The sequence below is a fragment of the Anser cygnoides genome, chromosome 2 (assembly GCF_040182565.1).
Source record: "Anser cygnoides isolate HZ-2024a breed goose chromosome 2, Taihu_goose_T2T_genome, whole genome shotgun sequence".
NCBI classification, from domain to species: domain Eukaryota; kingdom Metazoa; phylum Chordata; class Aves; order Anseriformes; family Anatidae; genus Anser; species Anser cygnoides.
In genome coordinates this window covers 65,169,334-65,181,349 of record NC_089874.1, presented here as the reverse complement: position 1 = coordinate 65,181,349, position 12,016 = coordinate 65,169,334, and the positions used below count along the sequence as shown (strand labels likewise).

The following is a 12,016-nucleotide window of genomic DNA, read 5'->3' as shown; positions in this document are numbered from 1 at the left end:
ATTACTACTTCTAAAAGAGGCAAGGTTATTATAATTGGTTTCCCGAATCCGACGTCCTTCCAAGTGCACCCGCTTATCAGTCCTTGTTACTTTCTCGGGGGCCGCTCGGACAGGGAGACAGGGAGGCTCATATTTTTCCTCCTTATCTAGTGGTCTCTTGGCCGGCTGTCAGAAGTTACTGCACATTCGTGCAAAGTCAGCAGTTTTTTCTCCGAAGAAATCCCTTTGTTCTTTTCTCGCCTAAACCCAGGCCTCAATGTTAACCCTTCAAAACCCCTTAGTGGCACGAATTGCTGGACCATTTCTTACATAGAGGAATAGTCAGATGATGTCTACGAAGTGTCAGTATCAGGCTGCTGCCTCGAATCCGAAGTGGTGGTCTGATGTAAAGTGGAACTTGATCAGTCGGAAGAGGCAGACGGTCAGGAAGGAGGATCCGATGATTACGTGGAGTCCGTGGAATCCAGTGGCAACGAAGAAGGTAGATCCGTAGACGCTATCAGCGATTGAGAATGGGGCTTCGTGGTATTCTATTGCTTGTAGGGCTGTGAAGTAGAATCCCAGGAGGATCGTTAGGGTTAGGGCGTGGATGGCGTGTTTTCGGTTTCCTTCTGTGATGCTGTGATGGGCTCACGTTACGGTAACGCCTGAGGCTAGTAGGATGGCTGTGTTTAGTAGGGGGACTTCTATCGGGTTGAGTGGTTTAATTCCTGTTGGGGGTCATTGGCCTCCTAGTTCTGGGGTTGGGGCCAGGCTCGAGTGGAAGAACGCTCAGAAGAACCCTAAGAAGAAGAATGCTTCGGATGTGATGAAAAGGATTATGCCGTATCGTAGGCCTTTTTGGACTGTGGGAGTGTGATGGCCTTGGAAGGTGCTTTCTCGTACAATGTCTCGTCATCATTGGAGTATTACTAGGAGTATTGAGATGAGGCCTAGGGTTAGTAGTATGGATGAGTTGTAGTGGAATCACATGATTAATCCTGAGGTTGTGAGTAGGGCGGCGGCTGCCCCGAAGATTGGTCAAGGGCTTGGGTCAACTATGTGGTATGAGTGTGCTTGGTGTGCCATTAGATGTTTTCTTGTAAGTATAGGCTTAGAAGGAGCACGAAGACGTAGGCCTGGATTATGGCTACTGCTACTTCTAGGATGGTTAGGAGTAGTAGGATGATTATTGTTAGGATGGATACTGCAGGAAGGGTGGGTATTAATGCAATGGAGGCTGTAGAGATGAGTTGGATGAGTAAGTGTCCTGCTGTAAGGTTGGCTGTAAGGCGGACTCCGAGGGCTAGGGTGCGGATTAGTAGGCTGGTTGTTTCGATCAGGATTAGTGCGGGGATTAGGGGTGTAGGGGTACCTTCGGGTAATAGGTGGGCTAAAGAGGCTGATGGTTGGTTTCGTAGGCCTGTTAGTAGTGTGGCGAGCCATAGTGGGAAGGCTAGGGCTATGTTCATAGATAGTTGGGTGGTTGGGGTGAATGTATATGGAAGGAGGCCTAGAAGGTTGATTGTAAGAAGTATGATTATTAGGGATGTAAATATTATGGCTCATTTGTGGCCATTTTTGTTGAGTGGGACTATTAGTTGTTTTGTGATTAGGTGAAGGAGTCATGTTTGGATAGTAGAAAGGCGGTTGTTGATTCATCGGTTGTTTGGGGACGGGAATAGTAGGGCTGGGAAGAGTAGGGATAGTAGGATTAAGGGGATGCCGAATAGATTGGGGCTGGAAAATTGGTCAAAGAAGCTTAGGTTCATGGTCAGGATCATGGTGTGGGTTTGGTAGTGAGGGAGGTCTTATTTGATGGGGGGTTGGTTGTGGTGAAGGCTAGTAGTTTTGGTTGGATGAGGAGTGCTAGGGTTAATCAGGTTATAATTATGATTGAAAATCATGGTGCGGGGTTAAGCTGTGGCATATCATTAAGGAGGGGGAAGTCCCTCTTTGGCTAGCTTAAAAGGCTAGTGCTGTTGCATAGCTTCTTAATGATTAGGATGATGATAGAAGGGACGATCAGGCCTCGAAATGTGGGAGTGGGGTTGATTCTACTACAATGGGTATGTAGCTGTGATTAGCCCCGCAAATTTCTGAGCATTGTCCGTAAAAAATCCCAGGCCGGGTGGTAATGAATGAAGTTTGGTTTAGTCGGCCTGGGATTGCGTCTGTTTTAACTCCGAGCGTTGGGACTGCTCAGGAGTGGAGTACGTCTCCTGCAGTAATGATCACGCGGATGGGGGATTCTATTGGGATAACTACGCGGTGGTCAACTTCTAGCAGTCGGAAGTGGCCGTTGGGTAAGTCTGGGGTGGGCACTATGTAGGAGTCGAATGATAGGTCTTTGAAGTCTGTGTATTCGTAGCTTCAGTATCATTGGTGGCCGATGGCTTTTAGGGTGAGGTCTGGTTCGTCGATTTCGTCCATTATGTAGAGGATTTGTAGGGATGGGAGGGCGAGGAGTACCAGGACGATAGCAGGTAGGATTGTCCAGATCAGCTCTACTTCTTGGGCGTCTACAGCATTGGACGAGAGTTTTTCTGTTAGTATGTGGGCTAAAAGGTAGAGAACTAGGCTGCAGATAGCTAGGGCAACGATTAGGGCGTGGTCGTGGAATTCAACGAGTTCTTCTATGATGGGTGATGAGGCGTCTTGGAATCCTAGTTGGGAGTGGTTGGCCACATGAGATGTACAGGATTTTTACCTGTGATTTAGTCTTGACAAGGCTATGTAATTGGTTTACTAACGTCTCATAAGAAAGAAGCATGAGCGGTGAATGCAGTTGGCTTGAAACCAGCATGTGAGGGTTCGATTCCTTCCTTTCTTGTACTTGGACGAAGGCCGGTTCCTCGAAAGTATGGTATGGGGGAGGGCAGCCGTGGATTCATTCAACGTTTGTGGTAGTTAGTTCTGGTTGTAGGACTTTTCGTTTGGCCGAAAAGGCTTCTCAGATGATGAATATTAGTATGATTACGGCTACTATTGAGATTAGGGAGCCGATGGAGGAAATGGTGTTTCATAGTGTGTAGGCGTCGGGATAGTCCGAGTATCGTCGGGGTATTCCTGCTAGGCCTAGGAAGTGCTGGGGGAAGAACGTTAGGTTTACTCCTGTAAATATTACCCCGAAGTGGGCTTTTGCTCATGTTTGGTGTAGGGTAAACCCAGTGAGTAGTGGGAATCAGTGAGTAAATCCTGCTAGAATGGCAAAGACGGCGCCTATGGATAGGACGTAGTGGAAGTGGGCAACTACGTAGTACGTGTCGTGCAGGGCGATGTCTAGGGAAGAGTTTGCAAGAACGATTCCTGTTAATCCTCCGATGGTAAATAGGAAGATAAATCCTAGAGCTCATAGTATTGGGGGGGTCTCATTTGATTGTTCCTCCGTGCAGGGTGGCTAGTCAGCTAAATACTTTGATTCCGGTAGGGATGGCAATGATTATAGTGGCTGATGTAAAGTAGGCTCGGGTATCAACGTCTATTCCTACTGTAAACATGTGGTGAGCTCAGACGATGAATCCTAGGAAGCCGATGGATAGTATGGCTCAGACTATTCCCATGTAGCCGAAGGGCTCCTTTTTGCCTGAGTAGTACGTGACTACGTGTGAGATGATTCCGAACCCCGGTAGGATCAGAATATAGACTTCTGGGTGTCCGAAGAATCAGAATAGGTGTTGGTACAGGATTGGGTCTCCTCCTCCAGCGGGGTCGAAGAATGTGGTGTTTAGGTTTCAATCAGTTAGTAATATTGTAATACCGGCGGCGAGTACGGGGAGTGATAGAAGGAGTAGGATGGCGGTAATTAGTACGGATCAGACAAATAGTGGGGTTTGGTATTGTGAGAGTGCGGGGGGTTTTATGTTGATGGCTGTGGTGATAAAGTTGATGGCCCCAAGGATGGAGGAGATACAGGCTAAGTGGAGTGAGAAGATAGCCAGGTCTACTGAAGCTCCGGCGTGGGCAAGGTTACCTGCTAGGGGAGGGTAGACAGTTCAGCCTGTGCCGGCGCCAGCTTCTACAGTGGATGAGGCTAGTAGGAGGAGGAATGATGGGGGGAGGAGTCAAAAGCTTATGTTGTTTATTCGCGGGAATGCTATGTCGGGGGCACCGATTATGAGGGGGACTAATCAGTTGCCGAATCCTCCGATCATGATGGGTATGACTATAAAGAAGATTATTACAAAGGCGTGAGCGGTAACGATTACATTGTAAATTTGGTCGTCGCCTAGGAGAGTTCCTGGTTGTCCTAGTTCTGCGCGGATTAATAGGCTGAGTGCGGTGCCGACTATTCCTGCTCATGCCCCGAAGATGAGGTACAGGGTGCCAATATCCTTATGGTTAGTGGAAAATAGTCATCGGTTGATGAAGGTGACGGGTAAGATGGCTGAGTGTTGAAGCGTTAGGCTGTAGTCCTTTTTACAGAGGTTTAATTCCTCTTCTTATCGGCTCTGTAGTGAAATTCATGTTGAGTTGCAAGCTCATCGATGCGCACTAGGGTGCGTCAGGGTCTTTGTAGGCAGAAGCCAATTGGTTTAGGCATTTAGCTGTTAACTAGAGTTTTGTGGGATCGAAGCCCATCTGTCTAGGGAGGCTTTAGCTTAATTAAAGCGTCTGACTTGCATTCAGAAGATACAGGTTAATATTCTGTAAGTCTTAATGTGCAGAAACTAAGAGGGTTTAACTCTTATTTAAGGCTTTGAAGGCCTTCGGTTTGGGGTGTTATCCTAAGTTTCTAGACAATGGCATGTATTATTGGGGACAGGGGAAGTAAGAGGATTGATAGTGAGGCAAGGACCGCAGTAGGTGTGCTTGGGGCTTTGCTAGTGTATCATTGTTTTATGTGGTTAGAGGAGTTGGGGGGAAGGGTAACTGTTGAGTGGTATGCGAGGCGTAGGTAGAAGAAGAGGCTGAGCAGTGATAGCATGGCAATTGCCATGGCTGCTGGTGTTATTTCCTGTTTAGTTAGTTCTTGGATGATAAGTCACTTTGGTATAAAGCCTGTTAATGGGGGGAGGCCTGCTAGGGATAAAAGTACTAGTATTAGGGTGGCGTTTAGCACTGGGGTTTTTGTTCATGAGGTTGTGATCATGGATAGGTTAAGGGCTTTGATTTTGTTAAGGGCTAGGAATACGGCTGATGTTATGATTGTGTATAGGTAGAAGGTAAGTAAGGCCAATTTGGGGCTGTAAACTAGGATGATGGCGATTCAGCCTAAGTGGGAGATGGACGAGAAGGCTAGGATTTTGCGTGTTTGTGTTTGGTTCAGTCCTATTCAGCCTCCTAGTGCTGTTGAGGCTAGGGCCATGGCGGTGAGTAGAGCTGGGTCGAGGGATTTGGATGTTAGTAGGAGCAGGGTTAGTGGGGGGAATTTTATGAGGGTCGAGAGTAGCAGGGCTGTTATTAGTGGCGATCCTTGTAGTACTTCTGGGAATCAGAAGTGAAATGGCACTAGGCCCAGTTTAATAGCGATTGCTGCTGTCAGTAGTAGACAGGAGGTTGGGTGGTTTATTTGTGTGATGTCTCATTGGCCAGTGACTCAGGCATTGGTTATGCTAGAGAATAGGACCAGGGCGGAAGCAGCTGCTTGGGTTAGGAAGTATTTCGTTGCGGCTTCTACTGCTCGTGGGTGGTGGGATTTGGCAATTAGGGGAATGATGGCTAGTGCGTTGATCTCCAGTCCTGTCCAGGCCAGAACTCAGTGGTTGCTGGAAATTGTGATTGTGGTGCCCAAGATGAGGCTGAAGGTTATGATTGGGGTCGCGTAAGGGTTCATTAGTAGAGGAGGGGGTTAAACCATCATTTTCGGGGTATGGGCCCGATAGCTTGATTAGCTGACTCTACTAGAAAATAATATAAGGGAAGTATGGAGAATTTTGATTTCTCTTGTGTGGGTTCAATTCCTACTTTTCTAAGGTCAACAGGAAATGAGAGGGCTGTTATACCTCTATGTTCACTTTATCATAGTGACCCTTTGTAGTTCAGGCACATTTCCTTATGTAAGGAGGTAGGCCTGCATAGCAGATAGGTATGCTGATGTGTCAGAGGCACAGAGCTAGTGTGAGGGGTAGGAAGTTTTTTCATAGTAGGTGCATTAGTTGGTCATATCGGAATCGTGGGTATGAAGCTCGGACCCATAAGAAACCAGAAGATAGTAGGAGGACTTTTGTGGCTAGGATGACGGGGAATAGTTCTGTGGGTGGCCCTAGGGCGCTTGGGTTTAGGAATATGATGGCTGTAAGTGTATTTATTAGCATAATGTTCGCATATTCAGCTAGGAAGAATAAGGCGAAGGGTCCTGCGGCGTATTCAACGTTAAACCCTGAGACTAGCTCAGATTCACCCTCTGTGAGGTCAAAAGGAGCTCGGTTTGTCTCTGCTAGGGTGGATACGTATCATATTATTGCTAGGGGTCATGAGGAGAAAATGAAGTATAGAGGCTCCTGTGCGACGGCAAAGGAGCTGAGTGTGTAGCTTCCACTTAGTATGATTATTGATAGCAGGATTATGGCCAGTGTCACTTCGTATGAAATGGTCTGTGCTACTGCCCGTAGGGCTCCGATTAGTGCGTATTTTGAGTTCGAGGCTCAGCCTGATCATAGGACTGAGTAGACGGCTAGGCTTGACATGGCTATTAGGAAGAGAACTCCGAGGTTTAGATCTGCTAGGGGAAATGGGAGTGGTAGTGGTGCTCAAGTGGTGAGGGCTAGGACAAGGGCTAGTATTGGTATCAGAATGAATAGAAGTGGGGAAGAGGTAGAGGGTCGGATGGGCTCTTTGGTAAATAGTTTCAGTCCGTCCGCAAATGGTTGAAGTAGGCCAAAAGGCCCGACAACGTTAGGGCCTTTGCGGGATTGTATGTAGCTTAGGATTTTCCGTTCTACTAGGGTTAGGAAGGCTACGGCAATCAGGATTGGGATGATGTATAGGAGGGATATAATGAGGCAGCTTAGTGTTGTTATTTGAATCATGGGTGAAGCTAGGGAGAGGATTTGAACCTCTGGGGAAAGGGCTTAAGCCTTCTGCACTTGCCGGGCTCTGCCACTCTAGCTGGTCCTTTTCTAGGATTGAAAGTGGTGGGGGAAGGCCCTCTTCACGGTTTAGTTGGTTTCACTGCTTAGAGGGGGGGGGGGGGGCGTGCTTGTGGTATTGGCCCCACTTTCCCGGTCCTTTCGTACTGGGGAGAGTGTGTCATAGATAGAAACCGACCTGGATTGCTCCGGTCTGAACTCAGATCACGTAGGACTGTTAATCGTTGAACAAACGAACCCTTAATAGCGGCTGCACCATTAGGATGTCCTGATCCAACATCGAGGTCGTAAACCCCCCTGTCGATATGGGCTCTTGAGGGGGATTGCGCTGTTATCCCTGGGGTAGCTTGGTCCATTAATCAATTATATTGGGTCTGGTCACTGTTAGCACTTTGAGGGGTAGCTCTAGGTAAAGAGGTATGGTCTTGTTTTTGGAGGATTTGTTCTCCTCCAAGGTCGCCCCAACCGAAAAATATCGACCAGGCTCTGCGATGGTAGTGGCCCCAGTGGGGTTGATTGAGGATTCGCGGTGGTCGTTGATTTTTAAGTTCCACAGGGTCTTCTCGTCTTATGTTCACATCCCCGCTTTTGCACGGGGAGATCAATTTCACTGATTATCTGTGAGAGACAGTTAAGACCTCGTTTAGCCATTCATACAAGTCTCGATTTATGGGACAATTGATTGCGCTACCTTTGCACGGTTAGGATACCGCGGCCGTTAAACCTAAGTCACCGGGCAGGCATCACCTTCAATACTTGTTTAATTTGCTGAAGGCTATGTTTTTGGTAAACAGTCGGGCCTTATTAATTTGCCGAGTTCCTTTCACAGATTTTAATCGCTCTTATAGGCGCTCCTGAGTCGGGTTAACAGGGTTAGTTAATACGTGGTCTTGTAGGGGTTTTTGTATCTGTCTAGGTCTGTTAATAATGTTTCTATGTAAGCTTGCGCCGTTAGAGGGGTGTGGCCCTGAGTTACTTATTTTAGCATTAATTCTCCTATATTCATAGGTTGACCTGTTTGTGATAAGGGAATCATCTTATTTTGGTATTTTTAGGTGGTGGAGCTTTGACGCACTCTTTTTTGATGGCTGCTTTAGGGCCCACGGTAGGATCAGTAGTAAGAATTATCCGCTAGTCGAGGTTGTGTCCTTTTTTAATGGAGCTGTCCCTCCATTAAATAGCTCTTAATCATCTCATTAGGGTTCAGGATGTCCGGTAGGGAGGATTAAGGGGGAACTTAGATTCGTTTCACAGGTAACCAGCTATCACCCAGCTCGGTTGGCTTTTCACCTCTACTGACAAGTCATCCCACTCTTTTGCAACAGAGACGGGTTCGCTCTCTTTAACTGCTTGAAAGTAGCTCGCTTGGGTTTCGGGGGGGCAAACTTTAGTTCACTTTGCTTGGTTGTTCTCGCTAAACCATGATGCAAAAGGTACAAGGGTTGATCTTTGCTGTCTGTCGCTTTGATTGTTTCACTGCTATTTCATCTTTCCCTTACGGTACTGGGGTCTCTATCGCGTCTAAGTGTCTTTTCTATCGCCTATACTAAGACTGTAAAATGCTTTAGTTTAATTAGTTTAGTAAATTCTTTAGTTTTGGTGTACTATTTGTGTGGTTGAGCTAGAGGGGGGGCTTCAAGACGATCCGGTCTAGTAGATATCTTTCAGGTGTAAGCTGAGTGCTTTGGTGTTATAGCTACGTCTTGATATTCTAAGTACACCTTCCGGTACACTTACCTTGTTACGACTTACCTCATCTTCAGCGTATTTATGGTATTAGTTATGTGGGATGTGGCTTTTGAGGAGGGTGACGGGCGGTATGTACGTGCCCCAGGGCCGGCTTAAAGTAGGCTCTATTGTCCCACTTTACTGCTAAATCCGCCTTCCAGAAGTGGTTTCACGCTTCTTTCCGTGTGCCCTATGAATGGGGAACGTAGCCCATTTCTTCCACTCCATAGGCTATACCTTGACCTGTCTTATTAGCGGGGTGCTATTGTGTCCACTGTTGTGCTCTCATTCGAGGTGGGCTGGCGACGGCGGTATGTAGGCTGTGTTGGCGAGGGGTGGTTGGGTTAATCGGGGATTATCGATTGTAGAACAGGCTCCTCTAGGTGGGTTTGGGGCACCGCCAAGTCCTTAGAGTTTTAAGCGTTTGTGCTCGTAGTTCTCTGGCGGATACTTCGGTAAAGTAAGTATCAAGATTTAGGGCCAGGCATAGTGGGGTATCTAATCCCAGTTTGGGCCCTGGCTTTCGTGGGTTTAAATCAGTCGTTAGTTCCTAAGATCATCTTAATGGTGTGTTTAGGTGCATCTTGGGCTTATGACAGCTCAGTTGCATTTTGATCTTAGTTAGCTAGGATAGGCATTTTACCACTCTTTACGCCGTGTCAATAGGACGGTTGATTTGGGTTTCTTGTATGACCGCGGTGGCTGGCACAAGATTTACCAACCCTTGAAGTTAGGCTGTTGCTATAACTAAGTCAAGTTTGCACTCATTGCTTAATGTTAATTACTGCTGAATACCCGTGGGGGCGTGGCTTAGCGAGGCGTCTTGGGCTACTACTTGGGTGTGCCTGATACCCGCTCCTCAAGGCCTGTATGGGGGTAGGTGGTCGAGGGCGTTTACACTGGGGCGCGGATACTTGCATGTATATATTTAGCAAAAACCAACCGTAAGGTTAGGACTAAGTCTTTTGTCCGCAGGCATGTTTTATGCCATCTTGGCAACTTCAGTGCCATGCTTTGTGTTAAGCTATGTGGACGGGGGTGTGGTTAGCTGATAGTTGAGTGGTGAGTGAGAGTGAAGTATATGAAATTATTGCTTGTGTTTACTATTTTTAGTACTGGAGTTTCTCTAATAAGTTTAAGTTATTTTGTATGTGTTTGTGTGTATATGTACATCGTTCCGATGATGTCATGGAAGGGATGATTAATGGAGTTTTAGAGGTAGTTTGCTGGGATTGGGCGATGAAGGTTTATGCTACATGGTGGTTAGCGAAAGTTTACTGGTTTAGTTTGTGAAGCGCAGGGGTTGCGCTTAATGATTTGTTGTTTTGTGCTATGTCCAACGAGCATTCATCCAATAGCCCCATTTAACCCGGAGGGTGGAGGTAACATTAACTGAATGTGGTCAAAGTGCATCAGTGTCAGGATGATTCCCCATATACGCCAACCGTCTCATCGAGGGACCCTTGAAATATAGGATAGGCCGTGAGGCAGGTGTGTCCAGGCTTAGATTGTGGGACCCCCGAGATCACTGGGAATAGCCACCTGTGAGGTAACCCCGGAAAAAATAAGAGGAACCAGAGGCGCCAAAAAGCTGGAACATGCCGCGATTACGCATTGAGAAGGTGAAAGTACTCACAGATGCCACTTTGAAGGGCAAGGAGGGGTGAGTGAACCCAATGGATGGCCCTGACCGAGGAACCAGAGGCGCAAAAATGTGAGGAGGGCGAGGGGTTTAGGGGGAACGTATGGGCCTGAAGCTAGTCATACCGGACATTATGTGCAACGGGTTGCTGATTTCACGTGAGGAGTACGATTAATAAATCCGTCTGATACGAACTGCATGAGATATGTGGTGGAGAGTTGTTGTTGGAGCATGTCCTGTGAGCATTCATTAAAATGGGGTCTTGTTATGCGCTTGAGTGGAGTTGTATTGGGTGTTGTGGGGTATGGTCCTAGAACATTCATGCCGGGTGGTTTGGTAGGAGTGTGTTTAAGGGTTTAATGGCCGTGTACATGTATGGGTTTAGCACCTGCTTATAAGATAGTCCGTATATAATGTATATTACTGGTACTATAGTATGTATGTATATGGGGTATATAAATTTATGCACGAATATGCATAACCAAATACCCCCGCCTCGGGGGGGGAGGGGGGGGGGGGTTAAGCATAATGGCATAGATGGGGTAGAATTATTGGGGGCTTGCGGTTAGTTCCTGTAGTTGAGAACAATGGCGGCTTTTCGAGCCGCAGGCCTCGGGTAGTGTCCGGGCAGGAATAATGACTTATTTTATGTTTTTTTTAGGGATTTGCTTTGCGGTGGGTGTTTTGGGTGTGGCGTCGAATCCTTCGCCGTATTATGGGGTTGTTGGTTTGGTGTTAGCGTCTGTGGCGGGGTGCGGGTGGTTGCTGGGCCTTGGGGTTTCGTTCGTGGCTTTAGTGCTGTTTATGGTGTATTTGGGGGGTATGCTGGTGGTGTTTGTTTATTCAGTAGCTTTAGCAGCGGAGCCTTTCCCTGGGGCTTGGGGGGATTGACGGGTGATTGGATGTGCAGTAGCGTTTGTGGCAATTGTTTTTGGGGGGTTGGTGTTTGGGGGGTTTATGGGGGCTTGGAAGTTCGGGGTTTCTACTGTGAATAATGTTGGGGTGTTTGTTGTTCGGTCGGATTTTAGTGGAGTTTCCATGTTTTATTCACATGGGGCAGGGATGTTTTTAGTGGCGGGTTGGGGGCTGTTGTTGACTTTGTTTGTTGTATTGGAGCTTGTGCGGGGGTTGTCGCGGGGTGCTATTCGGGCGGTTTAGGGGTTAGGGTCAGAGAATAGTTTATTGAAAATGCCAGCTTTGGGAGCTGGAGATAAAGGTTTGAGTCCTTTTTTTCTGAGTTTGGGGTACTCTAAGAAGTGGTAAGTCTTCAATCTTTGGTTTACAAGACCAATGTTTTTATAAACTATTAGAGTATTTAGCAGTTGAGTATTTTGTTTTCTAGGGCGCTTGCGGCGGGGAGGAGAAATAGGAGGATAGTGAAGTAGGCGATTGAAGCGAGTTGGCCGATGATGATGAATGGGTGTTCGACGGGTTGGCTTCCTACTCATGTTAGGACGAGGAGGTCGGCGACTAGTACTCAGAATAGGAGCTGGGAGAGTGGTCGGAATGTTATTGCTCGTTGTTTTGATTTGTGCAGGAATGGGATTAGGAATAGGATCAGTACGGAGGCGGCCAGTGCTAATACGCCTCCTAGTTTATTTGGGATTGAACGTAGGATGGCGTAGGTGAATAGGAA

At 47.2% G+C, this 12,016-nt stretch overlaps 1 pseudogene; it reads right to left on the bottom strand.

The window, feature by feature from the left end:
• Nucleotides 1-315: 315 nt before the first annotated feature.
• On the bottom strand, nucleotides 316-1,927 carry LOC136789895 (cytochrome c oxidase subunit 3-like; annotated as a pseudogene).
• Nucleotides 1,928-12,016: the final 10,089 nt, after the last annotated feature.